This window comes from Pelodiscus sinensis, chromosome 5 (assembly GCF_049634645.1).
Source record: "Pelodiscus sinensis isolate JC-2024 chromosome 5, ASM4963464v1, whole genome shotgun sequence".
In the NCBI taxonomy this organism is placed as follows: Eukaryota; Metazoa; Chordata; order Testudines; family Trionychidae; genus Pelodiscus; species Pelodiscus sinensis.
Window position 1 is genome coordinate 53,633,777 of NC_134715.1, and position 20,814 is coordinate 53,654,590.

Below are 20,814 nucleotides of genomic sequence, written 5' to 3' on the forward strand. Positions count from 1 at the left end.
CTACCACCCTCCCTTTTTGTTCTCTGGGGCTTCTCATCATCCTGTCCTGCTGGGCCAGCCCCCTAGTCTTCCCCAGCCAAGGCACAAAGCTGAGAATCATGCTCCCCCCGAGAAGTGATGCAGACACTGAATCTCTTTAGGTTTAAGGAAAGTGCAGTTTAGGGCCCAGCTTCCTGGGATACTACTCCCCAAATGGGATCAAACCCCCCAGAATTAATTGTTTAGGTAAGCCCCCTTTCACAATGAAAGGGAGCATGTACACACTGATTGCTCCCCTAGGTAATAATTATTTACACTGGTTTTGATAGAAAATAAAAGTGATTTTATTAAGTACAAGCAATGGAACTTAAGTGGTCATAAGCGAGAACAGGCAGAGCAAAGTAGATTACAAATTCAAAATAATGGAAAACACTTAGCTACTCTTACGCTGTTCTACACTAAAACTTCAGAACAAACTTATTACAAACTCACCCTAAAACTGTTTCTTTCCTGGTCAAGCCTTCCAAAACCAGAGAAGTCTCCTCTTCCCTGGGGCCTTTGGTTCATTCCCTTGGGTGTTCCAGCCAAAGACCAAAAACTCCTACTTTCCTATCTACATATTTTGTTAGTCTATAAAGTGCTACCAGACCATTTGTTGTTTTTTAAGTTTATCCTGTGCAGACTAACTCGGCTACCCCCTGAAGCTACTTTCCTATTGTTCTTATAGATTCTCTTTTTGCATGGGAAGCCACCTAGCCAGTGGGGTGGACATGTGACTTTCCCAGACCAACTACTGCTAAGACTTAAAGGAAAAAAAGAGATTGTTTAACAGTCAGTCATCAAGACCTTGAAGGTAACATCAAGACCTGTGATGGCTTTCATTCACACATGTAAAAACCATAAAGCATTCTACACTCCATATGCCTAATTTTACACACAAGATTGATACATACGCCAAAATAGGATAAACAGATCCAATGGATTATGACATGAAGATTGATAGGTTACATGAAGCAATTTGTCCAAAGCACTTTTGAGTTTTATGTGCATTCATGTCCATAAATCCATTTCATAAAGTATGGGAGGTGGGACAACACAATGATATCCAGAGTGTTTAGGCAGGTATGTACTCAGGTGTCTAGTGCAAGCTGCTGCTCATAGTGTCATAGCTCCACCGCCATTTTTAGCATGCTACCTCAAACTGAGCTAGCATATGTTGGTCTGTGCACTCTGAGGGTACATCTACACTGCACACTTATTTCAAAATAAACTGAAGTTATTCCAAAGCAGCTTATTTTAAAATAGCATATCTACACTGCAGGGAAGCCTCAAAATTAGTCTGAGGCAGGCTTTCCTAATGTAGATATGGTAGCTCGATATAGAGCCCCAGGAAACAGTGAGGAGGAATAACTTAGAATGGCCCTGGTGGGGGACTATTTCAAAGTAGCAAAAGTGGAGGGTTTATACACACCTTATTTAAAAATAGCTATTTGGGAATAGGCATTATTCCTCAAAATGGGGCTTACAGATTTTGGAATCAGCCATCTGTTATTTTGAAGTTATTTCGAAATAATGGAATGGCTGCGTAGATGCTCACATTGTTATTTAGAAATAACTCTAGTTATCTCAATATAATGGTGTAGTGTAGATGCACCCTGAGAAGCATGCTTTCAGCTACAGTGTAGACAGACCCAGAGTGATTAAATATCAATCAACAATATTCATGAATGGGATAATATCCTGCAACTACAATTCCTTCTAGAGTAATCGAGGGAAAAAATAGAAAGCATTCAAAAACACCTATTCCTTGCAGATATCCCGAGAATATCTTCAGCTTTATTTAAAGTAAGGTGCCAAGCATTTATTTTTGAAAGTCCATCCAAGATCTAAAAGGAGTAGCCATGTTAGTATACATCTGCAATAACCACCCATTTCGTCAGATACATTGGAGTTTTATCCATAATAAATCTGTGAGGATATGTCTACACAGCAAAGTTATTTTGGAATACCACAGCACCCGCTATTTCTCCATCCCTGTTAATCGCATTGTCAACAGTGGCAAATGATGAAATAAGCTGTTTCGAAAGAGACTCTATATAAGATGCACAAATTCAAAACTACCATTGTCACCCTTCAGGCCTGACATGCTGCTTCTCCAATGGTCAAAAGTGGTCATCATAAATGCACCACCTTTCCCTCTTCTAGGAATGAGCACATACTCTTTCCATACTTGCTACCTTAGTAGAGTGAGAGTTTGGAACAGAATCCAAGTAGTCAGCATTACTACTACACTAGTCCAATTATGTGACTACTTTATACTTTAACAGAGACCCAGAGGTATGTACAGGTTGAACCTCCCTGGTCTGACACCTTCGGGACTTGAGCCATCCCAGACCAGGATGTTTGCCGGACTAGGGGAGGTCAATGCTCCCCTGCTGCCAGCTCCTCTCCCTGGTGCTCTCAATATTGGGGCTCTTTGCCAAGCCACTACCTCACTAATGCTGGCCCAGCCAAGGCTTCCTGCTCTGCTGCCTGCCCACTTCACCTGGAGTTCCATGGGGCACCTCTGCTAGCCACCCTGCCACCACCTGCCCTAGCTGCTGCCAGCCTTGCTGACACCGTGCAAGCTCTGGGGGTTCCTCCCAGTTCCCCAGGCTGCCTGGCCACTGCTGGCTCCACTGCTGCGGCCTGGCCTCACTGCCACCAGGGGTTTCCTGGGGTTCCCTGGCCAGAGCTGCTAGGCTGGCCCCACTGTCACTGAGTCGTCCCCGCTGGGGCCAGGGCTCTGGGACCACTGCCTGGCCCCGCTGCTGCTGGGGGGTTCCTAGACAGGGCCGCTTGGGCATCCCAGTCCTACTGTTGCCTGGGGTTTCCCAGGGTTCCCCGGCCACCACCAGACCCCACTAATGCTGATGATTTCTCTGCCTAGCTGCTGCGAGGCCAGCTAGGACTCTACAGACCCTGTGTTCTTTTGGCTGGCTCCCACCCCCGGGGCTCTCTGGGTAAGCAACATCCATGGCCTTGACAAACCATGGATGTTGCCAGACCAGAGACTCCTGGATTTGGGAGGTTCAGCCTGTATTAATTTACAAAACATTGTATAAATCTTACTACACAAACCAAATCATTATAATGAGAATCTATAGCACAGTACTTTTCAAAACACTTTATGAATATTGACTAAGCAATCCTCTTTACCTCAAAAGGGTTGTCTAGTTCCTGCAGAACGTCCTGTTTTATTTTAGTGGCCTATAATTCTTCATAAATATATAATTTATTCTAGGATTTATTGATGGCATTGAATTCTATACTTAATATTCAGCTTCTTAAGCCTCTTTTGCCAAAGAATTATCCAGGTGCCTTCAGCAGTTCATTAAATAGTGTGGCTAGCATTTGTCACTTGAGCCTCTTTCTCCTGTTTCCCTCTTTTTCTCTCCAATAGGAAAGAGAAATTTTAAAATTATTTTTTAATTTATTTGGTGTCAGAAATGCTTCTGTGTGTTGGTTATTGAAGGTAAAGAAAAAAAATGCAACTTGCATTTGGACTAGAAAGTTGTGCTGTTTTAGATGGTTCTAAGATCCTGTAGATATATTGTAGATATTGCCAGAATATTAAATTATTCATGTCAAACATTCATTTAAATCCCATTCAAATTGATTGGATTATAACATAAAGGAGGCTATGCCTGTATTTTGCATAAAGTAGTTATTCAAGGTCAAGATGTGAAGTCTTTCTTGAGAGAAAATTCTCATGGAGCCAGTTACAATTTTCTCTGTGGTAGTACTTCAGATTTTGACCTTCTGCAATTATTATAGACTATGGGAGAAGGATAGGTAGACAGAATGCTTGGTTGATTTAAGAAATCTTTAACATATTTGGTCTTGGAAATGTTATAAAGCCTATTGTTACAATTACAGACATGTTGATTATTGCCCTTACATGTGGAAATAAATCTCAAGGGAAGGGAGAAAAGGGAAGGAGAATGAAATCTAAGTTTAAATTGAATAAGAACTTCATGATTTAACTCATGTTTTGGAATATAACTGTTTTTTTAACATAAGAATGATGCCAAATAAGAACATTACTCTCTCAGTGTTTAAGATCCTAGATTGGAACTTAGAAGAACTGAGTTTAATTCCAGCCTCTGTTGCAGTTTTCCTGTGTGACCTTTGATAAATAAGCTAGTTTCTCTGTGTGTCAGTTTCCCTTTCATAAAACAGTCATAATTTCACGTCTTACCTCTGGCCATGTCTTCACTACCAGGAAGATGGACACTCTAACAGTTGATCTTCTGAAATTTGACTTAGTGGATCCAGTAGCGCTGAGGGCGCCCCCATCAATACCAGTCCTCCTCAATTTGTGAGGAGGAAGGGAAGTTGATTAAAGTACATCAACTCCCACTACGTAATTTACATAGCTGGAGTTGTATATCTTAATTCAACCTTCCAGGTAAGTATAGACAAGGCCTCGGAGGGGTGTTGTAAAGTTAAATGCAATAATGCCTGTGAGGTCTTCAGAAACTACTATGATGGAGGATGGGTATGTAAATAGCTAGCTAGTTTTTCAATAGAATGAACGTGAGTTGAGTCATCTTCCAAGAAATGTTTGTATGCCTACGAGCTCTCACTGGACAAATATGACCTTGCATACTGCATAACTCAATTAAGAAGCATACTAACCTATGTGACAGTTTCAGGGCAAAGAGAACTAGCGTTCCCCCTAAGTGGTTCCTGGTTAGGGTTTCCTGCCCAAGATGTCAACCTCTCTTGGTTAGAGAAAGGCATTTCCCTCCCTTCCCTCTAGGAATTTAAGACTGCCGTGTAATGCTGGTTGCATATCCCCAGCAGGTCAGTTTGCTTAAAGCCTATGTGCTTTGCTTTCTTGCTCCCAGGGTTATGAACAGAGCACTGCCAACCATTAAAAATTACTACATAGCTATTTCTGAACACGCACATTGGTCCTTAAGATAAAAGCATTAGAGAGAAAATATATTAAAACAATAAAGGTTCTCACGTGCATGATAAAAAGTTTGCCAGAGGTCACCCATCAGTGTATGGGACCCTAATAGTCAAATACCTTTCAACTCTTCTGCAAGAAGGTCCCTTTGGATGGGTTCTGTCCTTTTGCTGGATCAGAGAAAGGCCTAGAGTAGGTTTAATCATAGCCCTTTTATGCCAAAAGCCCTTTCTTTATCTGTTGTTTTTTGAAAATCCACTTTGAGCCATTGTATACAAGACTCCCCAGGGGTGGGACCTCTCCAGAATCAGCACCATACCCAAATACATACATGGTTTTTGGTCCCTGGAGGAGCTGTGACGACCTTTCCCCTGGACTAGAACTAATGATACATGTAATCTCTGGCCGATAAACTTAATACAATATATTCTCCTCCCTTCAAGATATCATTTCATAATCTGCCACCACACAGCAAAGAGATCAGCTGAATAAATTTTTTAAAAAATTAACTGCTCTGTTGGAAGGCTTCATAATCCCTTTTTTTGTCATTGCTGTTTGAGTCCCAAATGTCCAGCATAATCTCCTCTCTTTTATTGCTTGTTTGTTGAAAACAAGAATGCTTTTTCTTGGTTTCATGAGTCCTTATTTTGTTACATAATGTGCTTAAAAAGCAAGACAGTAGAAGCTGTCAGGCATTTATTTGCCGTGGTGGGTTAATCTCATTCAGGGAAGTATAGAAACTCAGTAATGAGAGCTACAGTATATAAGCTAATCGCCAGGATAAAACCAAATGAATAATTACTTAACTCCAGAATGAGACCTGGGGGATTTCTTTCCTTTAATAAAGGCTTAATTCACCAGTGATAATGAATGCAATCTCACGTACTACTGAATAAATCCATTAGCATAATGGCTGAGATACAAAAACTATAATTAGAACGTAAAATGTTAATTGCAACCACTAACATGTACTGAATGAAAATTTAACTTCCCCCCATCTGTAAAATGGGTTTCTGTGAGGGTAGCTACAGAAATCTTTTCTAATGGACCCTCTTTTTGCCCAGGTGATTGACAGGCACAAGTTAGAATCAAAAGAAACCTTGCCTTCATTTTTCATCCAGAGAATGTTGTGATCTCTATCGGACATTTTGATAACCAGGGAGGTTAATTCAAATTGTACCTGTGATCACAAACATTACAAAAGGAGCCCCAACCAAGCCCACTGTTGGGGGGGTGAAACAAAAGGGGCAACTGCCCTGGGGCTCAGCAGCATCTGTCACCAGAGCCCTGGGCCCATTAAATCACCACTGCAGCCTGGTGTGACATGCTCTGGGTAGTACTAAGGGTGCCTGGGAGAATCTCTACCCCTTACACCAGATATCCTTCCCATTCTGTGCGTACGAAGCCACCTCCCACACTGTTTGGCCCAGGGACCCAGTGAGCCCGTTGTCCCCACTGGCCCCAAATATCTGATTCACATAGTTTAATTTCTCTTCAAAGTGAATAATCACTTCCTAATGTGAGCAGACCAATCAGCATTTGGTATCTTCTAATTTTGCCATGTACAAAAAGGTGTGACATTATGTCATTTGACACATGCAATTGTATGTAACTTTTCATACAAATATGGGCATGCATGTAACTAGGCAGGAAGTAATCTGATGCCACTGATCACACTCAATTTTCTCTACCGACAACAGTAGTAAAGCCTCGAAAAATTGCATATGCAGATGTCTTGTCTTAAAAACTGAGAGATTTCTAATACATGAGTGATCTTTTACTATATTTCTAAATGTTTTTTAAAACTGTGTTAAAAGAACATTAAGTTTACAAATTCAAGCACTCAAAAGTGCCAGAATTAAGATGCACATACTATTTATTCCACAAGACTCATTCATAATGAACCATGCTCACTGAATACTAGCTATTCAATATTTCTTTTTACTGTAATCATTGACAGTGTAGTCTCCACCCTTATTTACCACACAGCACCAAAACCCTGAACTAAATACCAAATTATTAATTACCACATGGGATTTTCTGTAGTGATCCCACCACAATATCTGAGTGCTTTGCAAAAATTAATGAATTTATCCTCACAACATCCCTAAAAGGTTATATTGCTGAGACACAGAGAAAGTGAAGCCAAAACTAAGGGTACGTCTAGACTACAGGCTTTTGTCAACAGATACTGTCAACAAAGCTTCTGTCGACAAAGAGTGTCTAGACTACATCCAGTTCTGTCGACAAAGAGTGTCTAGACTACATCCAGTTCTGTCGACAAAGCAAGCCGCTTTGTTGACACGAAAGTGTAAACACAAAGGACAGTGTAGATGCAATAATGCCTTCTGTCGACAGAACTCTGTTGACAAAAGGTGTTATTCCTCGTAGAATGAGGTTTACCGCCATCGACAAAACTGCCAAGTTCTGTCAACGTTATGTCAACAGAACTCGGTGGTAGTGTAGATGCAAGTATAGTTTTGTCGACAAAAGGCCACTTTTGTTAACAAAACCCTGTAGTCTAGACACACCCAAAATGTCCCCTACTTTTCAGTATCTTACTTGAAACACCTGATTGTTCAGAATCAGTAGTATTTTCATAGCATTATATTCAAAAAACAGCACCAATTTTCTTCAGTTGCAGTTGTGACTACAAATGGGCACCCAGAAAATGAGAAATACAGTTACCAACCACCTGTTTATATTTTGTTTAAAATTATTTGCCTTTAATTTCAGCCAGATACACAAGGGGGCTTACATGCTTAACTGCCCCTTAAGGTATCTAAATTCAACACATAGACACCACTTAAGTTAATAAAATCCCTGCTTGTCAGCCACCTAATCCATCAGGTGGCCTTAATTTCCTCTGGTAAATTCTTCATGATGCCTACATTTCTGCTGATGGGCATGAACAAAGCAGTATCAATCTTGACACTGCCAAGAAACTTGACCACTGCCTTGCACCTGAGACCTGGTGGGATTAATAAAATAGGATTTTCCCCACATGTCTCAAGTACAGGGCCTGATCCAGTAGATACACTTCACATGCTACCTACATGAGGATGACCACAAAACACAATAGGAGATGGTAATGTTGACACCAACCTTTTCTCAATAGTGCAGTTGTTAGCACACTCACCCGAGAGGCAGAAAACCTGGGTTCAAGTCCCTATTTTGTAGTAGGACACAAAGGGTGGCTCCTCTGTTCTTCTTGAGAAAGGACTGACCAGACTTAGGCACCTAACACCAGGAGCAGCTTCATGACTGTGAATCCTTAGTGGAAGGAGATATCTCCCTCCAACATGGATTTAGGGTGTAACTCCTTTTGAGGGGTAATGCTGAAGCCTTTCCCCTTGCTTTGGCATTCTTACTGGCAAGCTTAAGTGAGCCCCACTCAACTACCTGGGTTTAATTAATTTCTTTTTAGCTGTTTATCTGTCCCTAGGGAGCCTGGGTGGTTGACGAAGGACTGAGGATTCCACTTTGAGGCAGGGCCCCTAAAAGTTAAGCATTCCAATAATCAGCCCTAATCCCACTTTGGGAATCTATCCCTCTGTGCCAAATGGTTGTCTAGAATTCAGTTATCTGTGGTTGAATTCTACTCTCAGCCATTAAATCAACTTATTTCCATCCAAAATTAAAAACATCTATAAAAATTAGTTTTTGCAAAATATGCAAAATCACTTGAAGCAGGAACACCCACTGTAACCAAAATAGCAACCTTAATGCCAGGACTGTGGAGGCAAAAGGAATAACTTAGAAAATTTTGACATGAGCTACAAACCAAAATTGTCTTCAAACAGTCTCCCCAGACACTGGATGAGAATAAAACAAAGAGCTATGAGAAGTCAAGAAGGCAGGGAACAATGGGAAGAGTCTTTATTAGTTAGCCTGTCCACTGCATACCAACTCTGTGTGACTTCAATAGGATTTGAATTCACTTGCTTAAATCATATCAACGAGAGCTAAATATGATTTATCAAAAAGGCTTTGATTTTATGTGTCATCAAAGGAAGGTTTTCTGGAAACAAAATATGCTATTAAGCTAACGAAGAAAGAATAAAAGAAGAGCTATAAGCCAAGAGTTCTTATGCCAACATACTATTCAGCTGTGTTCCTCATTACTTTTCAATCCCCCACATGTGATTATAAACATAAAAACAGTGCTAATGTTTATATTTAATTCATTTTTCCATATTTTAAATGCATAATATTTAGTGAATATTCAGTCTGAAACACAAAACCAGGCCTGCAGGTGTGAAGAATTATCATGTATACACAATTGCTGTCCTGCAAACCAAGTCCCCCAGTGCCATATTAAATGAGTAAAGGAAACAAATATCCATATTACTCAAAATAATTGTGAGATAACAGAGTGGTTGTAAGTGAGAACAGGCAGAGCAAAATAGATTACAAATTTAAAACAACAGAAAATGCTTAGATAATTCTAACACTAAAACCTCAGTGCAACTTCCCATTAAAACTTTTCTTATTAGAAAACCAGGGTAGTCTCCTTTTTGATGGGGTCTTCAGTTATCTTCTTGGGTATGTCACACCAGCCAAAGAGAAAACTGCGAGCTTCCTATGGTTTTATAGATTCCACTTTGGGCGGGAATTCTGCTTCTACATTCCATCCTTACATGGCTAACTACTTTGTCAGCCCTTACCAGTTGGGGGAGGAGGGAGGTCACGACTTCCTGGGACCACCTACTACTAAGACTAAAAGGACAAAGAAGGCTGTTTACAGGTCACCAGACCTTGAGGGAAACATCCCAAATGGTCTGCATTTGCACTTTTAAAACCATAAACCATTCCATACTCCATATATCTACCTTTACACACAAGAATGATACATATACCAAAATAAGACATGCAGACCCAGTGGATGATCATGTTAAGATTGATAGGTTACATGAGGCAATTTGTCCAAAGCATCTTTGAGATATGCATATTTGTGTCCATAAGTCCATTTCATAAAGCATAAGAGGATTGGATGAGAAACAGAGATATTAAGTGACCTACACATGCTATACTGCAGGGCAATGACAGAGCTGGAAATAAAACTCAAGCATCCCTATCCACTGGATCACACACAGTCACTCAACTGAATATTTCCCAACTCATGTCTTTCAGGTAGCAGTGGCCATCTGCTAACCACTCGGAGCCTATAACTATTTTTGCTACTTTCTGAGTACTTGAATTCTCCATCAGCCTTATAGTTATGTTAATGTATTCACCATCTTAATTTAAAAGGGTTTTCTGTCATCAATATTAATTTTCCACTGAAAATTTAGTATATCCTCAAGAAAGTGGTATAGAGCAACAATTGTCTTATATGAAGCCTTTAGCAATATACAGTATAAGGCTATGCACCAGTGAAGATATGTTTCTGAAAAATTAGCTAACAGTCACACACATCATATCAACATAGATTATACATATAATTTATTGCAGTCCCAAAGTGAAATGTGTTAATTCAGGTATTCTGCATGCAGCTATCCACAGAGAATCAAGTGATCTCAAGAGACATCTATCATTAACCCACTGTGGAATCTGATAATTCTGTACAATAGCAACTTTAGGCTAAATAGAAATATGTTTGTAATGCTAGTCCTTATCTGATAGGTGGCCCAGCTGGAACTCTAGATCCTAGCAGTTCCCATTTAGTTTCTTTTTCAAACCAGAAGCGGACATAAAGCTCATTTCTAAGTGCACGTGCCTAAGTCCTGTTTGTACACATTACAAAAAAAATAGGAAATTTACAGAGAAATTACGCTGGTGATATCCATTGCTGTGTTCTCCACTTAATTAGAAAGTATTTCCTGAGATGCATCTGTGGCATTGCCTTTTTACCAATGACCATCCTACCTAAGACACATCCTACTTAAGACAGAGCTCTTAGGATTTCTGGCTGAATCCATGATTGTGAGCCAGGACATACCTTCACAATTTTCTACTCAAACAAGCCAAATTTGGTCCATCCAAACCACTTCTGTTTATACTGCTTAGTGTTTTCTTTCACTCATCACATTTAGTTATGATTTTCTTCTAGATCTTTTTGTTGTTGTTTGGGGAGATTTTTCTGGGTGCTTTTTGCTCTGAAATATTTCATTATTTGAATAAACGCCTTGATCAGGTACTGAGGATTTTGGAGAATTAGGTAGGTCCTTAAGTATGAAATTTAGGATTCTGAATCTTGTCCATGTTTGCTTGTATGGTTTTGAAGCCAGAATTTGACACAAATCTATCCTTAGCATTCGTGAATGCAGCTCTACTGCCTTCAATTTCACCAGCAATGAATACATCCCTAAGAATAAAGAGACTTGGAAATTATGTGTACCTACATGTCACTAATGTTTTGATAATATTTCTGGTAATGAAACTTGGTCTTCTGTCAGTTTTCCATAACATCTTTAATATTTTCATTAAAAAACCTTTTAGAGTAACTCTGTTTACATTAGTTTCTTCTTAGTAATGCCAATATTGCTTGGCTTGGAAAATACACTGAACACATATGTATTAACTAATCAAACATACAGTAAAACTAGAAACACACAGTAATATTTAAAATCTACCTGATTACATATTGATGGCAGATGAGTAACAGCTCACCTCTGCAAAGCAAAAAATACCGCCAAAGGTTTCTTCATAGAAATGATCCTTATTTATTATCTAAATTCACAGCTGTACACTCTGCAGGCAGTAACTTAAAAGAAAACTAACTAAAAAGCATGATGCTAAAAAAAATTATCAAACCCAAGGCTTATATGATTCTGATCCTCATTAAAGCTAATATGAAAGTTTTTTCCTCCCAGTTATTTCAGTGGGAGCAGAATTGGGTGCTGCATGCAATAGTCAGATTAATATTATGGTTACATTATGCACTTTAGCACTGTTGTGATTCTCTCGGAGAATAAACTGGGAAAGTACTAGAAGGTTACTTGGTACTCTCCTTTTTGATATAACAGAATCAGAGAAGATGCTGCTAAAGGGCATGTCCTAATAAGAGCCATATTCTGCTTTGAGTATATAACAGAGCTCTACCTGATAGCCTTCCAGTCGTTCTCTGAGGAAAAACAGGGTGATGCATGATTTCAACTGCCTTTAGGCCCAGTTCTCCAACCCTTACATGATGCAGTAATTTACTTACATGAAAAGCTTCATTAACTCAGTAAGGCCTCTTGTGAATGCTATTCAGTGTTGGTAAATGACTGCAGAATCAGGCCTTGTGAAAGCAGGAATATTTAATTGTCTAACATGGCTGCTTAATTTGTTCATTTGGAGAGAAGAATAGAGGGAAATCCCCCAAAATTATCTCTTAATATTCATCCCATTCTCTCAGCACAAGCCCTTTTCTTCTTCATTTCAGAAAAATCAAAACCAAAACTTTCCAGTTGAGAGAGAGCCTCTATGAGAAACACTTATTAGGCCCAGACTGGCAGGTACAGGCAGCCTTGGTACAAGTTCCTCTATTTTTAAGCATCATAGCTTTGTGCTCACCCCAAGAATCCAGACATTTGGAATTGTATACAGATATAATTAGATATTTTATTCATGTGCACATACAAACATTTATAATAATATAAAATATAGCATGTGGGTATAACACAGCAGAATTTGGTATTCTTTGGTAACATTTCAGTATATTAGCTCTCTGGGTCAGTTCCTCAGTTAATTAAAATTGCCATAGCTCCAACTCAGTTATTAAGCTTATAGTAATTTACATTAGTTGGAGGCCTGACCTTCACTGAATTATTTTTTAAAAATAGCCTATTTTGTTTCCCTTGCTTTTGTTCTTGTACTGATTTTTTTCCATTACTTCACCACATTGTTTCTGCCCTCCACTGCCAAATAATACATCTGAGGGTTTTTCTTTCACCTTTTCCAATTTCTGTTACATCTTAGTGTAATCATCATAGAATAGCAAACCATAGAAATGTAGGGATGGCAGGTACCCTGAGAATATTCTAGTCCAGCTTTCTATACTGAGGCAGGACTAAGTATACCTGCATCATTACTGAGTGGTATTTGTATAACCGGTTCTTTAAAAACCTCCAAATATGGGGACTCTACAGCCTTCCTTGGTGACCCATTACACTGCTTATCCTATCCTATTCTAATAGATAGGAAGTTTCCCCCCATTTCTAATCTAAATCCCCCTTGCTGCAGATTAAACCCATTACTTTTCATCCTCCCTTCACTGGACACAGAGAATAATGGATTGCTGTCTTTATAATAATCCTTAACACACCAGGTTCTCTTTAGTCTTTTTTTCCTTGAGACTAAATATATCTGCTTCTTTCAACTTTTCTTCATAGGTCAGGTTTTCTAAATCTTTTATCACTTTTTCTCTTTTCTAAACGCTCTCCAATTTATCAAAGAGTGGTGCTCAGAACTGGACACAGTACTCCAGCTAAATGCTAAGTGTAACAAGACAGTTACCTCCAGTTTCTTGCATATAAACACTCATATTATTCTGGGTGTATTAACAGCTTTTTTATAGCTGCATCACATTGTTGACTCATTCAGTTTATGATCCCCTGTAGCCCCAGAACCTTTCCAGCAGTGCTATTGCCATGTCAATTATACTCCATTATTTAGCTCCATTGAATTCTTCCTACGTAAGTGTAGTACTTGGCACTTGTCTTTATCAATTGTTCTTTATTAATTTCAGACCAATTCTCCAATATGTCACAGTGATTTTAAGTTCTAATCCTGCCCTCCAAAGTGATAGCAACTCTTCCTAGCTTGGTTTCATATCAGTTTTTACAAGCATACTCTCGGGTTCATTATCCAAGTCATTAATTGAAATAATGACTAGTACTGGAATCACAAAAGACCAATGCAGGACCCTACTAAATATGTCTTCCTAGCTGGATAGCAAAACATGGATAACTATTCTTTAAATATGATATTTCAGACACATCATGTGTCCACATTATATTAATTTTAACAAGACAGTACTGCAGTAGTTTGCTTATGAGAATCTCATGAGGAATGGTCAAAATCCTTACTAAAAATCAAGGAATATAATGTCTCTGCTATCATTTCATTTCCCTCTCATCCATCAGGTCAGTTACACTGTCAGAAAAATTTTTTTGGCAAGATTTGTTCATGATAAATCATTGTTGGCTAACATATATATTCCTATTACATCTAGAGGCTTACAAATTCAACAATTAATTATTTCCAGTTAAAGTGAGGCTGCTGAATGTTCTATAATCCTTACAGCCCTCTTTCGTCCCATTCAGAGATAGGTTTTATGTATGCTCTTTTCCTATCCTTCACCATACACCAAGATATCTCAAAGATAAACTCTAGGGGTATGTCTACTCTTGCACCCTACTTCGAACTAGGGATGCAAATGCAGGTATTTGAAATTGCTAATGAAGCAGGGATTTAAATATCCCGCACTTCATTAGCATGATCTCGCTGGCATGCTAGTTCGAATCACAGCTGATTCGAACCAGGAAGTGCACACCAGGACGCGGTAGTTTGAACCAAAGCCCTCCTCAAAAATGAGGAGTAACGTTAGTTCAAACCAAGGACATTGGTTTGAACTACTGCGTCCTGGCAGGCACTTCCTGGTTCGAATCAGCTGTGATTTGAACTAGCACGCTGGCGAGATCATGCTAATGAAGCGCGGGACATTTAAATACCCGCTTCATTAGCAATTTTGAATGCCTGCATTTGCATCCCTAATTCGAACGAGGGTGCAAGCGTAGACATACCCTAATGGTTCAGCTACTTCCTTTGGTGCTCTAAGATGAATTTTAGCAGAACTTGTCAACTTGAATACTTCTACCCTATCTAAATAGTCTTTAACTTGTGTTCCTGCCTCTTTGTTGTTAATATTAATTGTGTTGAGTATTTGGTCACAATTAATCTTTGTAGTGAAGACTAAGCACAATAGGCATTAAAATCCTCTGCCTTTTTTATTGCCTTTTAGGTCTTTTACTAGGTGGAACTCATTTAGTGTCTCAGCTTTTTTTTTTTAAACCACTGCACAGTTTAACAGTTTTTCAACCTATGTTACAATGTCAAAATGTCACTCAGTTCTGCAACTCAGTCTACTATAGTAGCAGCTGCAAAGTGTTGTGCAGTGGATTATGGCTGGTGAATCAGAAACCTTAGTGCTCTAGCAGAGGCACTCGTTAATGAACCTTTGTTGGACTGTGGAGTCTCCTGAACAGCAACACTTCAGCAGAATTGATGTATTTTGGGACTTCCACATCTCCAGAAATGCCAGGAGATATTACCCTTTCAGTTCATCATTCAGTGACTCTGCACTCTCTCATTTCTGCCTAGGAATTGTGATTTTTGAACAGTAGACAGCCCTGAAAACGGAATATGTACTTCATCTGTTACCTACATGAATAAATATTTTTACCTTGGCTAATAATCTCTCAAGTGCATTAGTTAAGAAGTTATTTGTTTGTTATTAATTCATAGATGAGGGGGTTGGGAGAACAGAGTATATCAATAGGTACTTGCAAGTAAATGATACAGCAATTGGTTATTAAACTAATTCTGAACAGAAAAATTAATCCTATATTTTTATCATTAGAATCTTGCATTAAACAATACCTAAATGGTGTCTGTGATGTTCAACCAAGACATACATTTGAAAATATTAGTACATATCTCTTATCAAATGATAAATATCAACCGAGTGATGTGGCGGGGGGTGCAAGTCACATTTATTCATTCGGTTATTATAAATGATGTGATCTTTCCAAATACAAGTATTGGAATAATTAAACTAATTTTCCAAAATTATCCTAGTGTATTCAATTACGGATTTTAATTATTTTAGAGAAATAATCCACAGTGTTAATGAAAGAGACTATAGTAAGAATCATGGCAGGGTATGGGTTTCATGTGCCTGCATTCCATAAGGCTTATTAGAAAATGTAAATCAAATATTTGATGAATACTAAGAGCCTATTGGGACACTAAAATGAATATTAGCATTGTGACTGTGAGAACCAGGTTGAAGTATAACAGAAGTCAGTTAAGGTAAGTGGATTTCAGTGCCAAAGGGAACATTAGCTGTTTTGAAGAGTCCTCTAGAGAATTATCCAATATTAAATAATAAAAAAAAAATGTTTAAATCACATTCAGGATAGGACACAAACCAACACAAATTACCAGAAATCCAAAAGTTACAGCTGATATACAGCCTAATCTCTCATATCTATAAAAATAATCTAAGCTCACCCAAGAGGTGTGGATGGCATATGAACATTAACTTTGAATTTCCTGTTTCAGCATTTGATCCTGCACCATTAAAGTCAATGGAGCCTTGCCATTGACATCATTGAGAGCAAGATCAAGCCATTATGCTAGTTTATACTACAACTTTATTTAAATACATTTTTGTATTCAAATTCATTTTAAAAATAAACATAACCCATGGCATTCAGCAACATTTATATTGTTAACGTATAAGGCTAACTATCTTTCAGGTGTTATATAGGATAATCTCAATAATTTCGTATTTATATAATATCTTGTTTTGAATGTGCTTTAGAAATAGTACAGGTTGAAACTCTCTTAACTGGGATTCTTTTGTCTGGCAACATCCATGGTCCATCATGGAGGTTGCAGGACCAGAAAGTCCCAGCGGAAGGCCAATGGCAAGGATCCCTATGGAGCCAGCAGTGGAGCTGCCGAGAAGAGTTGGGAGACCCAGCATGTGACTGCCCAGAGGGGCTGGGAGCACTGGTGTGCAGCACATGCGCGATTGCCCAGGGAGCCCTGGTGCACGACATGCTGGGCTGTTCACGGAACCCCAGAATGGTGATCGCTGCTGCTCAGGTAGCCCCAGCTCACGCGGCTGCCCAGAGCCCCAGGGAGCCTGAGCTCAACAACAGGCTGCCCACAGAGATGGCTACCCAGTAGGGTCAGCAGGAGATGGGAAGCTGGCTGGGAGGCCAGTGGCTGGGTCAGAAGGGTCAGTGGCAGGGGTCCCTGGTCTAGCAAAATCGCTTATCAGGAACCAGTCAGGTCCCGAGGGTTCTGGACCAGGGAGGTCCAATCTGTAGCTAATTTTTTTTAGCAAATATCTTCTTTTAGCGGCAAGGCTAGCAAAAGAATAAGAGGTTAAGTGAATTTCCAAAGACGACAGAGAAATATATTACTCTAAAAATACTATCACAACTTTTTTGTTAAATTCACTACAACACACTTTGCCTAGCGAAGGTTTATGTAAACATCTATAGTTTGTTTAGGTTAAGTTAATAGTATACAGGAATTACAGCCAACCAGAAGCACTATAACAATTCATTATATTTAATTACATTGCAGATTAGTTGAATGCGTAGCCGGCATATATACAGCCGGTGTGAGAAGCAGCCAGCATTTGGCCTAAAGTTTGGCTTAAAGTTGAATGAGCACCAAAATCTTGCAAGTAGTTCCTATAAACTTTTTCCCAAAATGGAAAAAAAATCTGCGACATCAATGGCTCTCCCAAGATTTCTATCTTCATGAAAAAAGGAGATTTCATGAGATCAGCTATTATGAAAAGTTTGCTACCACATGGGGCTATATTTTCAAGAGGAAACTTCTTGTTAAATTTCAGATATGCTGGAATCAGTGAAGACGAGGGAAAACCATGTTCTCATCTGGAATTAGATCTAGAATTACAACTACAAGGGTGTTTGGAGGGATTGGATGACAAGCATTTACAAAAACAGTTGAAGAGGAGATTCAGGTTATGGTTAGGTTAGTTCAGGTAATATATGCCAATTATTTCATCTGCATTTTCTGGTTCCCCCCTCTTCCTCTGTTATGTATATAATTCCAGTAAATACATATTTGTGGAAAGTACATTTCAGTGATAGGAGAGTACCAGGATATCAAGGTCAAAGTATATGGTAATGACAGATGTGCATGTGCCACATAAGTATTACAAAATCAAAGGGGGGAAACAGTGCAATAGGTATTCCAGTGTCTCAGCCTCTTGACCAGAACTGTGATCCTGTTCTCACCGATGACATTGGTAAGTTCAACTGACTTCAATAAGAGCAGGACTGATCCTATGTTAACATCACTATCATGTTCTTTCACTCTACTTCTTGAAGTTCTCTCAATAAATATTTCTGATTTTCCAGCTTCAACACAGTACATGAATGATCTGTCTACAATCACTCAACTTGAAGATTCACAAGACAAAACAAGAAAAATTGAATCCCTTTTTAAGAAAATATATTTCTGATACAGAATCTCTCTCACCACTCATATAATCCTTTCTGAGAAAAATTAGGTGTATTTTATGAAACCCATCCGTTTTTCTGTTCTCTGTACTTGCACATGTATGTGAGGAAAATGTCCAGGAAACCCAAATGACTGGATTCCAGATCCAAAAATTGGAATTTTTTTGTCACTCTCTAGAAGAATGAATATTAGATCTGGTTTTCAAAACCCAATCTACTTAATACAATATGTTCTGTAAATTTAAGAGGCTATCCAAGCCTCAAAAATCTATAGAAAATGGGTTGGCTCAAACTACTGATTTAAGAGAAAATAATAATAAATTCAGTTTTGTATTTATATATCTTTATTTTGATCAATTATTTCTATTTATATCTGGATTTATTTACCTCTCCACCAAGACACACAGAGGCCAGAGATTTGCCAGATATTCTTTTGAGCTACAGGGAAGAGGTAACATTTTGGACTTTATCCTTCACCTATTGTCAAAGACTATCACCACACTTCCTGCAAACAAACAACCACAGCATGATAGAAAGGCATCCATCACAAGGAGTGCAGGGTCACACATGCAGTAAAAGGAAAACATTTTGCACAAGTATGTCACTCTCAGCACAAATTGCAAAGTAATAATAAAAAAAACTTGCACATCTATTCCGCAGGAGGACACAAGTTCCAATAAGCATGATATTTGTTATAAAAGTTTTTGATGCAGAAATTGTGTTTGTTATTGCCAATGTCACAAGCCAGTTTGTCTGAGATGCAATAGTAACCAAAAAGTGAATTTCAAAATAGATAGTGAACTGACTGCATTTGAATCATAGGAATTGACCAAGTATAGATTTTGTATTTTTTCCAATTGTGTCAGGGGAATCTCTATTATTTTTTTTCTAGGATTATGAGACATGTCAATCGAAATGATCTATTCCTTTGGAGTTGGCAGCAATTCTTTGTGTCTATGACACATAATACATAGTCTTGCAATGGAGAATGCTGCACTGATAAATCTTTTCTTGTACTTCTGTAGAGGAAGCTAAGATAAATCATGTAAAGGACGCCTTTGTGGCTGTAATAAATTGTGCACATTTAATATATTTCCCCTATATCTCCTTGATATTTGACTCCAGAATTCTTGAACCTTTTAATATTGCCATAATCTCCAAGTTTGGATTTTCAATTGCTACATTTATTCTTTTTATTTATTATTATTATTATTCTTACTGCAAATCACTCTCCTAAGTCCCCATTATACTAGGCTCTAGCAAGAACATAAAAAGATACAGCCCCTGCCTTAAAGAGCTTACAATTTAGTTGAAGACAAGCTATAACAAGTGAGCATAACAAATAAGATGGAGGAGGCAGAAGGACTACGTAATCTGTGTGCAGTGAGAATGTTCAAAAACCATGAGTGTCATTTGATCCTGCAAACATTTCCACAGGTACATTTATATAAGTGAGCAGTTCCATATGTATCAAATGTCTCATGTGAGAGTTAGCTGGAGGGTGTCACATTATTGGATTTTAAAGTGAGCAGACAGATCACTGGTACACCCGTGGAGGTGGTATACTCTTGGAGGGGTGTTTGCCCCAAATTCTGTACAAAGCGGGCCATTTGAGGTGTCAAATGAAGTATTATGCTGCACTGATTCTATGTATGATACTCGTGTACTTCTATACATTTTGTATGTGGAGTTATGAATATGGGCTCTATTCTTGTATTTTAAATGTTCTGGGAGGGAGCAATGTGCCTGGATCACCTATTGTGAGGAAGGATTGTTCAGTAAATGGCTGTGCTAAGTAGCACTGCTACATGGACAATAGCTCTCAGAATGGCCAATACACACCTGAGGAATGCATCTGGAAGTCTGCAAACCAGCCAGTGCCTCATGGCTACTTGCATGTGAAACACAGGTCACTTGATCATGTGACCAGCTCCAGTTTGGGAGGTACCAGGAATATAAAAATCCCATGAGGGCACCTCCATCTTGTCTTCAATCTTGCTCCTGATTCCAGATGCATCCTTGCTAGGGACAGAGAGCCGGGAAGGATTGCTGACCCGTCCTAGTGTAGGATGTACACCAGAGACTTTTAAACTAGCAGTTTGGAACATCTCTGCTCAGAGCCTGCATCAAGAACTTGGTGATTGATGTATGTAATGTATTCCCCTTAATCTGACTCTCAACCTTTTCTTTCGTTTATTAATAAACCTTTAGATTTTAGATTCTAAAGGATTGGCCTAGCTGTGCTCTTGTGGGTAAGATCCAAAGTGTAATTTGGCCTGGGACTGTCGCTGGTTCTTTGGGACAGGGAGGATCTGTTCAGAGTTGGTGAGATCGGGTTTTATAACCTTTCACCTGTGTGTAAGGTCCGGGTCTGATTGTGGCACAGGGAAAGCTGCAGCGTCTAAGGGGTTTTGCTCGTGAAGCTTCCTACTGGCCAGATTGGCAGCTGAAGCGCTCTGTGTGACTGGTTTGTGGCCTATTTGGGAAAGGTCTCCAGTAGAGGGCTGTAAGTAGCCTTGGTTTTGAGCAATTCACCATAAGCTGACACCCTCAGCAGTGCCTAGACACAGCCTGGTCTGTCAGAGAGACAGAGTCCCATGTTTTTATATTATACATAAGGATATATTCAGCACTTTTTAAAATATCTTCTTATTAGCGTTA

At 39.0% G+C, this 20,814-nt stretch overlaps 1 protein-coding gene across 10 annotated transcripts in view; it reads right to left on the minus strand.

Annotated features, from left to right (window-relative positions):
- Positions 1–20,814, minus strand: part of IQCM (IQ motif containing M) — a 157,227-nt gene that overhangs the window by 52,887 nt on the left and 83,526 nt on the right. The gene's annotated exons all lie outside the window — the stretch shown is intronic.